General features: G+C 46.4%; 1 long non-coding RNA gene across 1 annotated transcript; it reads left to right on the top strand.

The window, feature by feature from the left end:
• The first annotated feature begins 1,018 nt into the window (after positions 1-1,018).
• On the top strand, positions 1,019-14,523 carry LOC309630965. The gene is made up of 2 exons (XR_014245981.1): positions 1,019-7,139; positions 7,170-14,523. It is a non-coding gene; the product is annotated as an uncharacterized lncRNA (long non-coding RNA).
• Positions 14,524-15,180: the final 657 nt, after the last annotated feature.

Raw genomic sequence — 15,180 nt, forward strand, 5'->3', positions numbered from 1 at the left:
TCTGCAACTGGAAATTCTACAGCCAAAACATGTGGAAAGCAACTCCGTGAGCAACATTTTACACAGTTTTCATCAAAGAAACTCTGCTGCCTGCCTCTCTTGGGCTCATTTCCCAGGAGAGAAGAAAGAGAAAGCATGTAGGGATGCCCTCTGTGTCCTTGACTCGCAGTGTGTGTGTGTGTGTGTGTGTGTGTGTGTGTGTGTGTGTGTGTGTGTGTGTGTGTGTGTTGGGACGTGTGGGGGAAGAGTGAGAACCACTCCAAAGAAGACAGCCCCAAGAGAAGATGCATCCACACCCTGCTGGAAAATAAAGAGTGATGGGAAGGGGGTGTTGGCAGTGGGGTGGGCTGTGCCACCTGCTCCCTGGGAAACCCTCTCAAGGCTAGAATAACCCTGTTATCAGCAGCGACATCACCTACCCAAGGCCAACTCCACTAAACATGGCCAAGAGTAGGTTTCCCACACGGGCAAAACAGGGAGTCACCCAGAGGCCTGAAAAGGGGCCCAGCTGCTCCCCTAAGTTTTACCCCCTCCACTGACTTGCCACCGTTCCCCCAAACTCCCACCGAGAAATTCACCTCTGTCCACAAATGACCTTCTCTGCTCCAACACCAGTACGGCTCCTAAAAGTCTGCATCAGTGGTTCTCAAACCTCAGCACAGGTTACCTGAGGGGCTTGCAAAATCACGAGGGGCTGGTCCCATCCCCTGAGTAGATCTGGGCCAGGGCCTAAGAATTTACATTTCTGCAAGTTCCCAGGGACCACTTGTTGAGAACCATGGACCTGCATGGAGATCCACCGCTGGCTTCACTGACCCTGGCATCTGTCGTCCGGCAGGGAGCAGCTACTGAAGGGACAAGACACTGGAGCTGTGAATTTCGACAGTGGAAGCAGGAAAGGTAGCCTGGGGGGAGGGGCAGTGCCCAGCAGTGAGCCGAGTCCCTTTGGTGGACCTGCCAGTGCCAGCAAATCCTGGGGCCTGGAAGAACTCCGCGGGGAATCGGGTGGGAAGTGAGGGGTCCTTCACTCCCTTCCTTCCAGAGGGCACACTGCTAGCCCTTCCCCTGCCACCGTCCCCAGGCCGGAGGGCAGCTCCAGTTGCTGTCTGAAGTCTGGGACCTGGCAGGTGGGACAGCGCTCCAGGGCCACTGCGTCCTTCCCTTTCACACTGACTATTCACATCCAAAGCTGCTTCTCCAGACTCGGCCCTGTTTACCCAAACACTGCGGATGAGGGGCCCGGCATGTGACTTCCAGACATCTGTTTTCCCTTTGCATGTTTCTCATTCTGATTCCTCTCTCCCCGCTCCCCTGTCTTTCTCTATCACAATGCAGCTTCCCAGAAACAGAATTCCGACAAGCTCCAGGAAAATCTGAGGGGTCCACTCAGTTTAAACTACAATTGAAAATCTTCCTGCTTGATGCACCCGCTTTGAAACGGAGAGCACGTGTTCTTCAGATCGGAGACAAAAGGGCCGCCCCTCCCCCCAGCCACACAGTCTGCAGGCTTGTTTCAGGACTACAATTAGAAAGGGCTCTAAGGATTTTAAACATGGATTTCTAAATAATACATATGGGACTTTTTTTTTTAGAGAGAAGAGCTTTCAAAGGTCCAGTTAGCTACTCCTCTGCATATTAAGAAATTCTTTTTATCTATCAAAAGGATTCTGTGGGTCAGGCCAGGAGCAAGGATAAAACCTTAAAAGATGAGGAATTATCGGCTGACCAGTGAAAGATGTTAATCACTGCTTGATACCTATACAAAGAAGGCAGCATCGCTCTAGGTACTGATGCTAAAATGCATAATGCAAACAGATCATGGTCTCATAGAGCAAGGGAATGGCCTGGAACAGGGATGGCCAAAGATACACTTGCTTTAGTCGGTGGCTTTTGGACCCATTTTTGGTTTGGGCAGCTCTTTAAGGAGAACACTGAAGCCCAAACTCCCCAACCCCCATTCCCAAACCCCAACATCGAGTCCCTCAGTGACCAAATGGTCAGCTTGCCCCTGCTAAAGCATTTGCAGGAAATTTCCCTCGGCAGCCCTTTCCCCCATCCACCAAGTCAGTCTTGCTTATAGCAGTGTGAGCTAAACTAACATACACACACACACACACACACACACACACACACACACACACACACACACACAGCAGCTACCTTTCTCCATCCTCCCAAAGCTGCAGTCATCATGAGATGTGTTCAAATAACAAAATCACCATTCTGTGTATTTCTTGGCATTTACAGCAACATCTTGTCAGGTTTCCCCAAACCCATAAATACACTGTCACAAAGGTTCCCCTTTACAGCCCAATGTGAAGGAACTCAGCCATCTGCTTTCAGGTTTCAACCATTTTCGCGTATCTTCCACTTTGTTTTATGGGATGGGATTAGGCCTGGTTTCCGCAGGTGCCCAGGTTTCATTCTACTGCCTGTCAGTTTTTCCATCATGGGCCACATGTGTAGACTGATGAGCGAAGCTCAGACACTCATCCTGCCTAACGAATGGTCCTTGTCAACGAACTTTAACCTCCTTGGTGTTGCCCATTATGAAGCACATCTTTCACTCTCTCAGGGATAAGCTAAAAAAAGGAAAAAACCCTGCTCTGGAATGATGCAGCCAAATGTTGCAATTCAGCAAAGTACAACAGCTATGGAATCCTTCAGCGTGAAAGAACACTTCATCTGTGGATGGTTCTTAGGTTCTATGTGAACAGAGTTGCTTCCCAGGCTTTTGGAGAAACACGAAGATACTGCAACATACAGCAATTGTGTCCTTCAGTGAAGATGAGAAGAGTCCAAATCTCTGCCCTGGGTGCTGAGCAGGTGTGCTTGTGGGTAAAGGGCGAGCCCTACAATAGCTTAGAGCAGTGGTTCTCCAAGTGTGGTACCCAGACCAGCAGCATCAGCATCACCTGGATGTAATAAGATCTCCGGTGACTGGGAGACACATCAAAGTCGCAGGAGCACTGGCTTAGGGGTCAGAGCGGGGTGCCGCATGCTGACGCTGTGTAGCTGAGGCCTGTGTGGTTCAGTGGGGAAGAGGTCGCACTGGTTTGGAAAGTCCTAGATTACAGTCCTGGTTCTGTACCAGCTGGCAATCTGACTCGGTCACTTCACTTCTGGGGACAGCTATAGAAGAAGATGCCTGGTTTTCCAAGTTGACTGCCCACTGGAATCAACTGGAAATTTTTTTTTAACTATAGATGCCCAGGTCCCACCCGCCAGAGATTCAAATTTAATTGGTATGGGGTATAGCCTGGACACCCAGATCTTTAAAAGTTCCCCACGTGGCTGTAATATGCAGCCAAGGATGAAAACCCATGCACTTGGCAGCCTTTAAGGTCTTTACTCACTCTAAAATCCAAGTATTTGGTCAATTCTATGGCTCGAGATAAGTACTAGAGGGAAAAACAATTCTTAAGCCTAAAGCTAGGACACTCCCAAGGACTGGATTTGCTTTATTATATCCCTGAATTAAGTAGGTTTAAGTACAATAATCATTGAAAGCTCTGATTAATTAGGTTCCAGTTAATTGAAGTCCAGCTCTAGCATATTCTTTTTAGTGGATTTCATATTTCACATGGGAGTTTCACAGCATGGACTCTATGCCTCATCAGAATCTCCACTCTTAAATTTTATTTAAGCAAGTTGATGACCTGCCTATCTATTTTTTCTCCTCTGAAGTCGTTATAAATGTATAGTGAGTTCTGTCCTCTAATACCAACGTATGATCTTTTTTCAAATCCACATGTTTACTGAAGTTAGAGGGAGATATTTTAAAATGAAGAGGGGTTGTTTTCAGTCTCCCTTCTGAGCAACTGCATTGCATTTCATCCCTTCCTATGTGGATTTCTTGCTGTTTTATCTGGAAAAAGACACTGTGGTTTTTGGTTTCCACTGACCGACCTATTTAGCGCCCTTCTTTGGATAAGTTTAGCTAGGTGAATCAATTTATATAGCCCCTTCTGAGTTGTCACTCTTAGTGACAAGCAGAAAATTGAAATTTGCAAGCCATTAGCTGTTAAGATGGTACACAAGATTTTAAGATTTGTTTTTAAAAAAAAAAAAGAAAAAGAAAACTGGTCAGGTTAGGAGTTCTTTTTTTTTAAAAAAAAAAAAAAGCTCTCTCTATATATACATGATGTACGTTCAATAAATTTAATAGGAGTGAACGCCTCTAGCCTTATGTGAAACTGAATCACTATCTGTGGAGCCACCAGGAATCAGCAGCTCCCTCCCAGTTTCTCTCTCAGGCCCCAGAGTGTTCAGAAGCTGCTCTCTCCAAACACCTGCTTCATCCTTCTCTGTCCGAGGACCAGCTTCCTCTGATTCCCCACACGCGTGACAAAAGATGGTGTCCCCACTTCTGAGTTTATAACACTCAAGTTCAAACAAATGGCCCCCAATTAACATGATTCTCTGAGTCACAGCTCTGAATACCCAGGAGAAATGATATGAGGGCCTGGCATAGGTCAGGTGTCCATACCTGTTTCAGTCTGTGGCCACTGATGGGTAGGACATTAAGTACAAACATGGCTGCCATGTCGGACAACAAGAAGTAAAGCTCGGAGAAAGGTGAGCATCGGGAACTGGGCAGATTCTCCCGAAATGAGTTTCCAACCATTGCCCATTTATGTGAATAACAGAGTTTCAGCAGCAAGGTCTCTGAGACCCACAATTATTCCTCCAAGTTGGACTTTTGTCATGGATATCAGGGACATTCCCAGCTGAGTCCTCCCATGCCTCACGGAGCATTGATGCAGGCAATAGAGGATTCTGTGTTCTATACTGTCTCAAGCATGATACATGACAAAGACTGATAGTTATCCTCAATATCTATTTCTTCTTCTATAAAACTAGAACTTGTAGTTAGGAAGATGGCCAGCCAGAATAAAGGTGACACTTCTTAGCTTCCCTTGCATCTAGGTACGGCCATGGGATTACATTCTGGCCAACAGGGTTTGAGCAAACGTGGTAAATGCAACTCTTGAGCCATGCTTGTAAAGGGAAGGGGTTCTCCCTCTCCTCTTCCTCCATCCTTCATTCTGCTGCTTAGAATGTGGACATGGACATGGTGGTGAGGCATCTTGGACTGTGAGGATGAGGGAACAGTATAAGGTTGGCAGAGCAACAATATAGAAGGTGCCTGGGCCCCTGATGATGTCAGAGAGCAGAGCCACCATAACAGCTTGACCTTTTATGTAAGAAATATATACAGGTCTACCCTGTTTAAACCACCGTTATTTTTTTTTACTTCTATCACACACAGCAGAAACTATGTCCTAACTAATGCTGCTTGTACAATCAAAAAGTTCCAGAACTTTAGTCTTACCATCTAATTTATAAAGTATCCAGTCCAACCCTTCATAGTACAAATGAGGATTTAGTGACCAAGAAGAGAGAATGACTGCCTCATCACATATCTGGGACTTGACCTAGGTCTTCTGACCCGTCCCCATCCCACTCCCAGCCTCAGAACTTTTTCTATCATATTGCATTGATTTCCTCCACTAAGTAGGCAATGGAGATTCAGCTATGAATGATCAAATTTGGTTTTTAAAGACTTTTTCCCGCATACAAGATGATGTGTAAGTGAAACAACAGCAATCCCCTCCTTGCAAAAGGAACAAAAAGTTCTGGTTCTGGGTCTGCCCACTTTTGTTTCTCTACAGCCCACACTTGGGATCCTCACTGTTATCTCCAGATTTAGCATAAGGTGGGTGCTGTGGGACACACAGGAAGTCACTGCACCTCCCTGGGCCTTCCATTCCCCCTTGGAAAAATGAAATTGGACAAATCCATTTGGCTCTGAAAGTCTAAAGTTCTGTTAAGGTTGTAGGCTCTCCAGTCTGACCTTTTCCTTACGTTGCCCTTTTCCTTACGTTTGTGTGGAACAGGATGGAGACGGCTGTGATTTGCTGTGCCCTGAGAGCATCTTGGAAAGTGGGACCTTTGAGAGCAAAAGGGAAGAGCAATGAAGACACTACTCTTGGTCCTGCCTTCTGTTTGCCCTTCTTGGTAGACTTTACATGAATAGAACTTGGTTTGGGGACTCCCGTTTTCACCCATTTTGTGGGAAAGGAGAGACACACATAGAACTTCTAAACACAATCTGTACCCCACCTCAGACTCACTGTTTGCTTTTGGAAATAAAAAGCTAAATGCATGGGGAGATGAAATCAGAAAAAAATGGAAAGGACCCAATAAGTGCTTTGCCTCTTCTTACCAACAGGAGTGAAGAACAAAGGGCACATAAGGAAAATCAACCCAGAACCCAACAGTACACATCTCATCATCTACTCCCTGCCTTTAACAATAATTTAAAATTAAACCTTTAAATATTTGACTCTTGGTTACTTCTGTGCTGCTCACACTTCCACTCCTCGCTGTGCTGTCATGTCACTCACTACTAAGCAAGATGCAGCCTCCACGACCCCCTTGCAGGTGGGGGAGTGGGGGTGATGCTAAAGCAGCAGTAGGATATGACAGATGATCACACCTCCACCAGGGAGAGTTAATGATGCCTTTAAAGGCGGCTCCTAATCCCTCAAGCAGAACTGAGGAGACAAGAGGCACCGCTCAGTGAGAGGTGGGGGAGCGTTCTCTGTCTGGCTCACGCAGAAGCAACACCTGGATTCAGCCACGTTCCACCCACACCCTAGAGAGCTGCCCAGGGTCCCGTGCACTTCTGGTCTCAGAATGGTTCACCTTTCCCAGTTCGTTTCCAAGGCCCTAGGGAGACATGAAGACTTGTCTGCTGGACACAGAGAAGGAACCTGAGTGCCAGGACGCTCCACAAAGCCCAAGCCCAGGCTCTCCTTGTAATCACAAGATGCCCAGTTCTGCCAGAGGGAAGACAGAGGGGCCTTTCCAGGACAAACACCTCTAAGTTAAGAATGAGGGTCTCCAAGGCAGGCTGACTTATCCTATCTCTCTTGAGAATGACCCTTCTTCTCTTTCTGAAGGAGAGGCTGACTGGCTGTGCTCCGAGTGGCTGAAGCCAGGAGGGAACCAAGAGCCACCACCTGGGGCACTTAACACACACAGTCTCATTTCATCCCAACAACCGCTTGAGAGCCATGCATGGCCGTTATCCCCATTTCACAGATTTAGAGAGACTGAATGACTTGTCCAAGGTCATATGATCCGTCAATGACTTGTCCAAGGTCATATGATCCGTCAGTGCTGAAGCCAGGATTCCGACCCACATCTGAGCTCCTCACTAAATCATTAAGACCTGCCAGAGCAAGGAGATCATCCGTGACGCAGCTACTTGGGCCCAAGCTCAAGTGTATATCACTGACCTCTGCTTCCTGAGGAAGTCCTCTGAGAATGTCTCCTAAGAGGCCCTGGACAACTGGGACAGCCTGTTTCCTCTTAGGAGTTGCTTTTCTTCCAACACTTCTGCTACACTGGGGCTCACATTGGGGAAATCCATCATCAGGCCAATGAATTTTTTTCCTAGGTTCCTGTTTTCGAATACACCCCATTTTAAAGAACACCAGTTCCCGACCTAGGAACTACTGATTATTTCTATCACTGGGTTTCTCTACACATTTCTGAAAAGCTTGAATGTACGACAGTCTTCCTCTCTTGTCACACAGACTCTCTCTAAGATGATCCATCATATCTATGCCTCATAGATACTCAGCCTTTCTCTTAAAAATATAAATGCAAGACCTCTTTTGCAAAGGGCAGCTCAAGTTTCAAAAATACACCAGGAAGGTTTTTATGTTCACACACTGGATCAAGATTTTGGTTTAATGAGTCAGCCCAACCCTGCATTTGCACCGGCAGGCAGGGGTCTCGGGGGACCGGTGCAGCACCCACCCTCACGGCTTCTGCTCCAACCCCTGGCCCCTGTTCCACCCGTTGATACCAACTGCAAATAACTGTGAATTATCATCTTGCCCACGTAAGAAACTGTCTTTAAGAAAAAAGATTATTCTTTATCCACTTGAGATAACTCCTTCAAATTTCAAGGCTAATAGGTTAAAGAATGTTAAGGAGGCAAAAACAATCACTAAGCGATGTTAATTAAACCCAAATCGAATTACTAAGTAAGAACAGACCCAGGAAAACAAAACTTTCTTCAACCAAACTGAGATCTCCATGTGAGTTACAAGTTGAATGCATGCCATTTAGCCTTTCAACTGCAAGGCCTAACAGTTTCTGGAAAGTGCCCACTGAGGACAAGCAGCTCCCAGGATGCCGTTCGCTGCAGCCAAATTCTAAGACCTCCATCGGGGCAACATATTAAACTGTGTGGAGAACGTATTAAAATAGCCTCCACTTTCATAAATCCAACCTTGCCAGTATTTGCAAACACTGAATTCTGAAAATCATGCCATAAATAAAAATTTTACAAGCCACCACCTCTTCCTTAAACTCAGCCATGGACCACAAAAAAATTATCAAGTTGCAGCTCTCCAAAACGTGCATGGTCTCCGGGGCCAAGGGAGCCTTCGCAGATGAAAGAGGAAGGTGTGCGGTCCCTGGGGGCCTGGGCAGCCCTTCCTTGCAGCCCAGAGGTGCCTCCACATCTTGTAACTCCTGCAGCTTCGCCCTTAAAATGAAACTTAGAAGCTGACAGATACCAACAGGTATTCAAACTCAAAGAGAACCAAGGTATAATGACCATTATCACGAGCACCTAGTGCTCGGCCGCAATCCTGGAGCCATCAATCCTTTTCCAGCCGCCCTCCAGTCAGCAGTGACTCAGTGGCTCAGGGGAGGGGATGGGGGCGCCTGGCGTGACTAGCTCCGTAAAGATGCTGTAAACTGGATGGCATTTATTCACTCTTTTAACACTGATTTATCAAGGCTACACTTGATATCAAGGTCTATACAATACTGCATGTAGTATAAGGACTTCCGAATAGCACGAATATCCAAACTGGCGCTTGGGATCCGCCCTTGGAAAATGTGTGGTAAGAACAGAGCGGGTGGGGAGCAGCCCAATTTCCCTTTGCCCCCCTCTTTGGGGCTGCTTCTTCCTCCCTCTCCCTCCCTCTCTTCAACGACTCAAACTCTCTCTCTGTCCCCTTCAAATCTGCTTTAAAGAGAGTACCTAATGTCAATGACTTACACCTCAGTATAAAGTGTCTGACCGTCGGTCGTAATAACGGCTTCCATTCTGTTAGTCCTTACTCTGTGTCAGGCCCATCCACGGGGGGAACTCTCCATACCTCGGCCCCTTTCACACCCCTCCAAGATCCGTGCGGGCCACAGCTCAGATCAGCAGAGGCTGCAGAGGGCCGTGGGCTTCCTTCACAAAAGCTCCGCTCAGCAGCCACCACGGGCTCCCCACTTCACTCGGCATCCAAGCCCAGGTCCTCACCATGGGCCCTCGAGGCCCTGCCCCCTCAGCCCCATGGCTGACCCCTGACCTCATCTCGGCAGCACACCAGCACATGGCTGCTGCGGGGCCCTGGCACTGGCTGTCCCCTCCACACGCTCTTTCCCAGACACCAGTGGGGGTCACTTTCTCATCTCCTATAAGGCGTTACACAAATGTCGCCTCCTGGGCAAGGCTTTCCCAGAAATGATCACTCCATTTAAAACTACAACCCTCCAACCCCACGGCCACCCGTACCCCGACATTCCCCATCTCCCTTCCCCACTTCACTTTCTCTCCATAGCAATTATCACCATCTAAAACATATGATTCAGTTATTTCTTTTGTTTATTTTCTCTGCTCTACTCCCAGCTGTAAGCTCCCAAAGCCAGGGATGTTTGTCCATTTTCTTCACTGCCCTTAACTCCAGGAATTAGAATGTAGGCGCTCAGTAAACATTTACCGAATGGATCATGACATGAAGAGCTTGTTTAAAACTACACTCCCTTCATTACTCTGTGGCCTCTTAGGGCATTTCTGATGGGGTATAATGTGGATGGATTTTAGAGAAGCAGTAAGACCAGATTAGAAGACCAATTCCTTCTCTTCTACCAAATCTTTTTATTGCCCCATTTCTCCTTAGGTGAATTAAAAAGGGTCCACGTGAAGGAGGGGGAATGCGAAGTGCTAGGAAATTGCTGTGACAGTTTCTTGCTCTCTCAGAATTTGACAAGTCAAGGCCTGGATCCTCAAATCAAGAAAACATGAAAATATAATATTTTCGCATTTAAGATAGGAAAGGCTTTCTCTATTGGCACTTGAATGCAGTGTAAATCGCATTCAATTCATAGACCTCCAACCCTCTCCTTGCTTGCGTTCATTCTAGAAATTAGCACGCCATTCCCGAAGATCTCTTACACATCTATTTGGAAGTAGCTAAGAATTCAGATCAGACGGCAATCTTGGGATCCAGCTGCTACTTCTCCAGCTCACAAAAATCTCTGCAAACCTCCCAGAGTGCTAAATTACTACCTCAGTCCTCTTCGCTTAACCTCAAACTGGGTCACCCTCTAATCAAGAACAATTAATGACTAGCAACATATTTTTCTTTTCCTCTTAATTAGAGTAATTCCACCCTGGCAGTAACTCTCAGACTGAAACGATGCTAATGACAAAGTTTTGATTCAGAGAAAAGCGACAAGCGATCAAAAGTAACTAGCCCATACGATTCCTGGTTAACTGCCAGTCAAGCGATCAGGCCAGTGGCTAATGTACCGTGAAGCTAATGAGACTTCAGCTTCAAGGTTCCTCATGTTGCCCGACTCTTTCCAAGGCCCCAGGCAGTCAGTGCACGTGGTCATATGTTTTTGTAAATTTTTCGGAAGACATGGGAACCACAGTTGGTTAAGATTCATCTCTCTTTCCATTCTAATTCTTCCTCCACCATACTTGCCCTCAGATTGAGTAGCACTGGAGTGGCTGCTGGCATGTCTGCAACCTGGATAAGGGGCAACCTGAAATGCATTTACTCTGGGTTTAGAGGGCTGTATATATGTAGTTTGAAGGCATTTCCATGTAAAGGTAAGTTAGTGCTGGCTGTCCTGCTGTAGAAAGGGTTTTCATGAATATTCCTACCACCCATGGGGTCCTCTCACCCATGTCACAGAGGGGAGGGGCTAGAGGTCACTCTGCATTAGGGTCCCCATATTGGCCAAGGTACTTCAACTCCTCAGAGCCTCAACAGCTTATCTTTAAAATGAGGACAGTAATGTCACCTATCTCGAAGACTGACATGACTTATTAAAATAGATTATTATTATTAACACTAACATTACTTACTCTGTATCCAGGCATGATATTACTTGCTTAACATACATTATCTCAACCCCAGGCTTAGAAAAACTAGGTACCTTATCGAAGATCACACAGCGGATAAACTAAGGAGACAAGAGATGAATATGACCCGTCTTTTAACCACTGTGTTACGTGTGGGCTCAACCCAGATGCTCAATATTCTCATGAATGGCTAACATTTACATGAAGCTGGGCCAAGCCAAGGCCAGGCACTCACTGGAGACTGATGGCAATCAAGGTCAGGGGGTAGGAGTTGGGAGGTAGGACAGACAGAAGGTCTAGGCTGTAGTCCAAGGATCAGGAAAGGTATGAGCTGCAAGAGAAAACACTAGCAAAAACAACTACCATGTGTCAAGCATCATGCTAGGCAGATTACATACCTTTAATGGGATCCTTTTACATGTATTAAATCAGCAAAATAAGCTTGAAAATAAAATAATAATATTCAATGCTGGCAATATTTTGCCAAGCTGCTATACTCATTTATTCATATTGTTTGTAAATTGCTACACTCTTGGAAAGCAATTTGACGATATATATCGAGATCCATGAAGATATTCATAGCCTTTGATGCATTAATCCCACTGCTGAGAATGTATCCTAAAGAAATCTTTGAAAGGGAGCAAAAGATCTATTTACACAAAGATACTCACTACAATGTTATTTGGGATACTGTAATTCTGGAAGCCTCTGAAATGTTCAAAGAGGGAAACTGATAGGTAAATAATAGCACATGACCTTGATGGAATAACATGTGCTGATTAACATGATTCACAGGGTCTATGGGAGAACATGGACGAACACATTATCTGTGAAAAAGAACTCAATGGCCAGTTATATTATTTTTGCATCAATCAGTCTATATGGATAACAGCAGGAAACAAAACCAAACGACTGTCTTAGGGTGAGGTATTGTGGGAGATCTCATTCTCCATATACCTTGGAGTGTTCTCACAGTGGTGATAAATGAGAGAACAGAACAAGCGAAGGCCAGCGCAGGTGAGAACAGCAGTCAGATGGATAAAGGGCAGAGCCAATCAAGGACTATGGACAACTTCAGCGAACAGCTCAGCCTTGGTCAACAACTCTCCACTCTCACAATCAGCAGCACTCTGGACAGAGCAGCACTGAATTGCTCTGAGTCTCAGTTTCCTTAATTATACTACCTATTTGGGCCAACCTTTTGGTTACTGGCAGGACCATTCAGATAATGCTATTTCATTTCATTTAAGAACATTTTCCTAGCATCAATCCAAAGACATTTTGCAGAGTCGATAGTACCGTCCTTTCATTCCAGATTTAGGGGTAGAACAGGTTTAATGGCTGGCACCTAAAAGTCTCTAGCTAAGAATTCAATGGTCCAGCACCTCACATTTGTGTTGCAAATCACAAGCCCAAGTTGTCACTTCTTGTGGGAGGTTATCTTCCCGGCTCTTGTTCTCTCCAGGGTACCTTTCCTGGCACGCTGGCCACCTACCCTATTCAGGGCCAAGAGAATGACAAACTCCTCAATTCTCCCTTTTGAGTTGCCATCAAAAGGAGAAAATATCATTTTCCTGCCCAGCTACCCCTGACTTGCACCACGGTGGGTGCAGGAACCACCTGGAGCTGGCTCTGAAGCCACCCAAGAACACCACCACTCTAAGCTGACCACCCCCACCAAACCCAGAACCTCACCTCTTCTCTGTCTTGCCCACTCCAGGGTCCCCAAAGCTAGTGATGGAGTGAAGCCTTTGAGCAGAAAAGACCTTCCCTGGTTGTTGCCTAGCACACTCCAGTCATCTTTAAGGACCAACTTAAACATCACCCTATAGCAGTGTTTCTCAGCCTTGGCCCTCTTGACATTTGGGGCCAGATCATTCTTTCTTGGAGTACACTGTCCTGAGCGTTGCAGGATGCTTAACAACATCCCTGGCTTCTACCTACTAGTTGCCAGTAGCCCCTCCCCATCCAATTCTGACAATCAAAAATGTCTCCAGACGTTGCCACATGTCTCCCAAGGGACAAATCACTCCACTGCCTCCTCCACCCCACTGCAGAAGGATCTCCTCTTCCATCTGTATATTCCTATTATGTATATATGCCTATATATAATATATACCTATCCATAATATATATTATATATAAACCTATATATAATATATATTATATTATATAACTATATACCTATATTCCTGTATTTTTATATATATATATATATATATCTCCCTTTGTCTTTGTCATTTCATTCTGTGGTTAATTCTCTACCTGTCTCTCTCCTCAGGCAGACCTCAGTTTCCCCAAGGCAGAGGCTGTATCCTGAATGGCGTTATATCCCCAGCGCCTAGCACAGGGCATGGCACACAGCAGGTGCCCATCAAGTCCTACGGAGTTCAGCGATGGCTTAGTGGATCCCAGGACCTTACAGAGACAAATAGCAATGACCCCAACCTAGGGCTGTAACACTTTATTCTCTCCTAAATTGGGGTAGGAAGGAGAACTGGACGGTATGTGCATTTATTAGTGGGGGGATAAAAAACTAGACTTTATTCTTTTTGCTGACAGAGATGTTCAAGAAAGTTTGGAGTCGTGTTGGGGATTACTTTCAATAAATTTCTAGTGTGAGAGCTTGCTAAACCACACCCATGGGGACTAAACTGCATAATTCCAAGAGAAAATGCAAGAAGGAATATTCCCAAAGGTCCAAGGCATTGATTTATAGTCGGCGATATTTTCCCGAAATCTCATCTGACATTACTTACAATAAGATGTCCTGTGAGTCCCCAAAGGATAGACCAAGAAGTAAAATCGTGCTTACCCTGGGACGTGAGGGATCTGGATGAGCCATGAGTTAGAAGTCACTGTAATCAGGGACGTGAGACACTGGAACTCAGAGTCAGATTCCAAAAAGATAGATGCTGAGTTTTCTCAAATGCTCCTGAGAAGAAAAGAAAAAGGCACGAGAAACGTGGATTTACTTTCTGTTGGATAAGCAATACCCTTCCCTCCAGCAAAATCTATGTAAATAACCTTGATATAAAACACCCCTGGGACTTCCCTGGTGGCGCAGTGGTTGACAATCTGCCTGCCAGTGCAGGGGACGCGGGTTCGAGCCCTGATCTGGGAAGATTCCACATGCCGCGGAGCGGCTGGGCCCGTGAGCCACAACTACTGAGCCTGCGCGTCTGGAGACTGTGCTCCGCAACAAGAGAGGCCGCGATAGTGAGAGGCCCGAGCACCGCGATGAAAAGTGGCCCCCGCTTGCCGCAGCTAGAGAAAGCCCCCGCACAGAAACGAAGACCCAACACAGCCATGAATAGATAAATAAATAATAAATAAATAAATTTTTTTTTTAAATAAAATAAAATAAAACACCACTGAAAGAAACTGACCTTCTAACAGATAAATGGAGCCTTTGAGGAATTTTCTTAAGACTTTTAAGGAAGCTTGGAGAGTCCGTAAAAAGACTCTCTGCCCCACCTTCGCTGGATTAAGGAGCGCGCATGCGTGTGGGCGTGCACATGCGTGCGGACGTGCACGCACACGCGCACATGGACCACACCCCTTCCTCAGTGGTTCACTGGGTTGCCCCGCCTTTATGTTGAGGACTCCGGGACGAGGAGCGGAGGGATTCAGGGGGACGAGAACCGGCGTTGGGATTCACGACCTACGCTTCCGCGGCTACCCTCCGCACACTTGGAGGCCTCCGCCCCCTTGCGTCAAGCTCTTTGGCGGCTGAATAGCCCAGGCCCAGCCTCCTGCCACTCTGGCCTGGCAGAAGTGTCCTGCACAGACCTTTCAGCCCCAAAGCTCCTTGGATCCTTTCTCCAGTAGAGCTGAAAACAGCCTTCATTTGGAGAGAGGCAGTTAGAGGGGCTGGGATCTGGGTTGTGTCCAAGAATTCCCAAGAGACCCCCTTAAGGTCAACCTGCATGTAATGGTAAGAGGACGTGTGGTCCCCAAGGACACTCAGCCCCCGATTAAATAGCTTCCCGCAATCCACTGAG

Source organism: Balaenoptera borealis, assembly GCF_965194805.1.
Source record: "Balaenoptera borealis genome assembly, chromosome: 6".
Taxonomy (NCBI): Eukaryota; Metazoa; Chordata; class Mammalia; order Artiodactyla; family Balaenopteridae; genus Balaenoptera; species Balaenoptera borealis.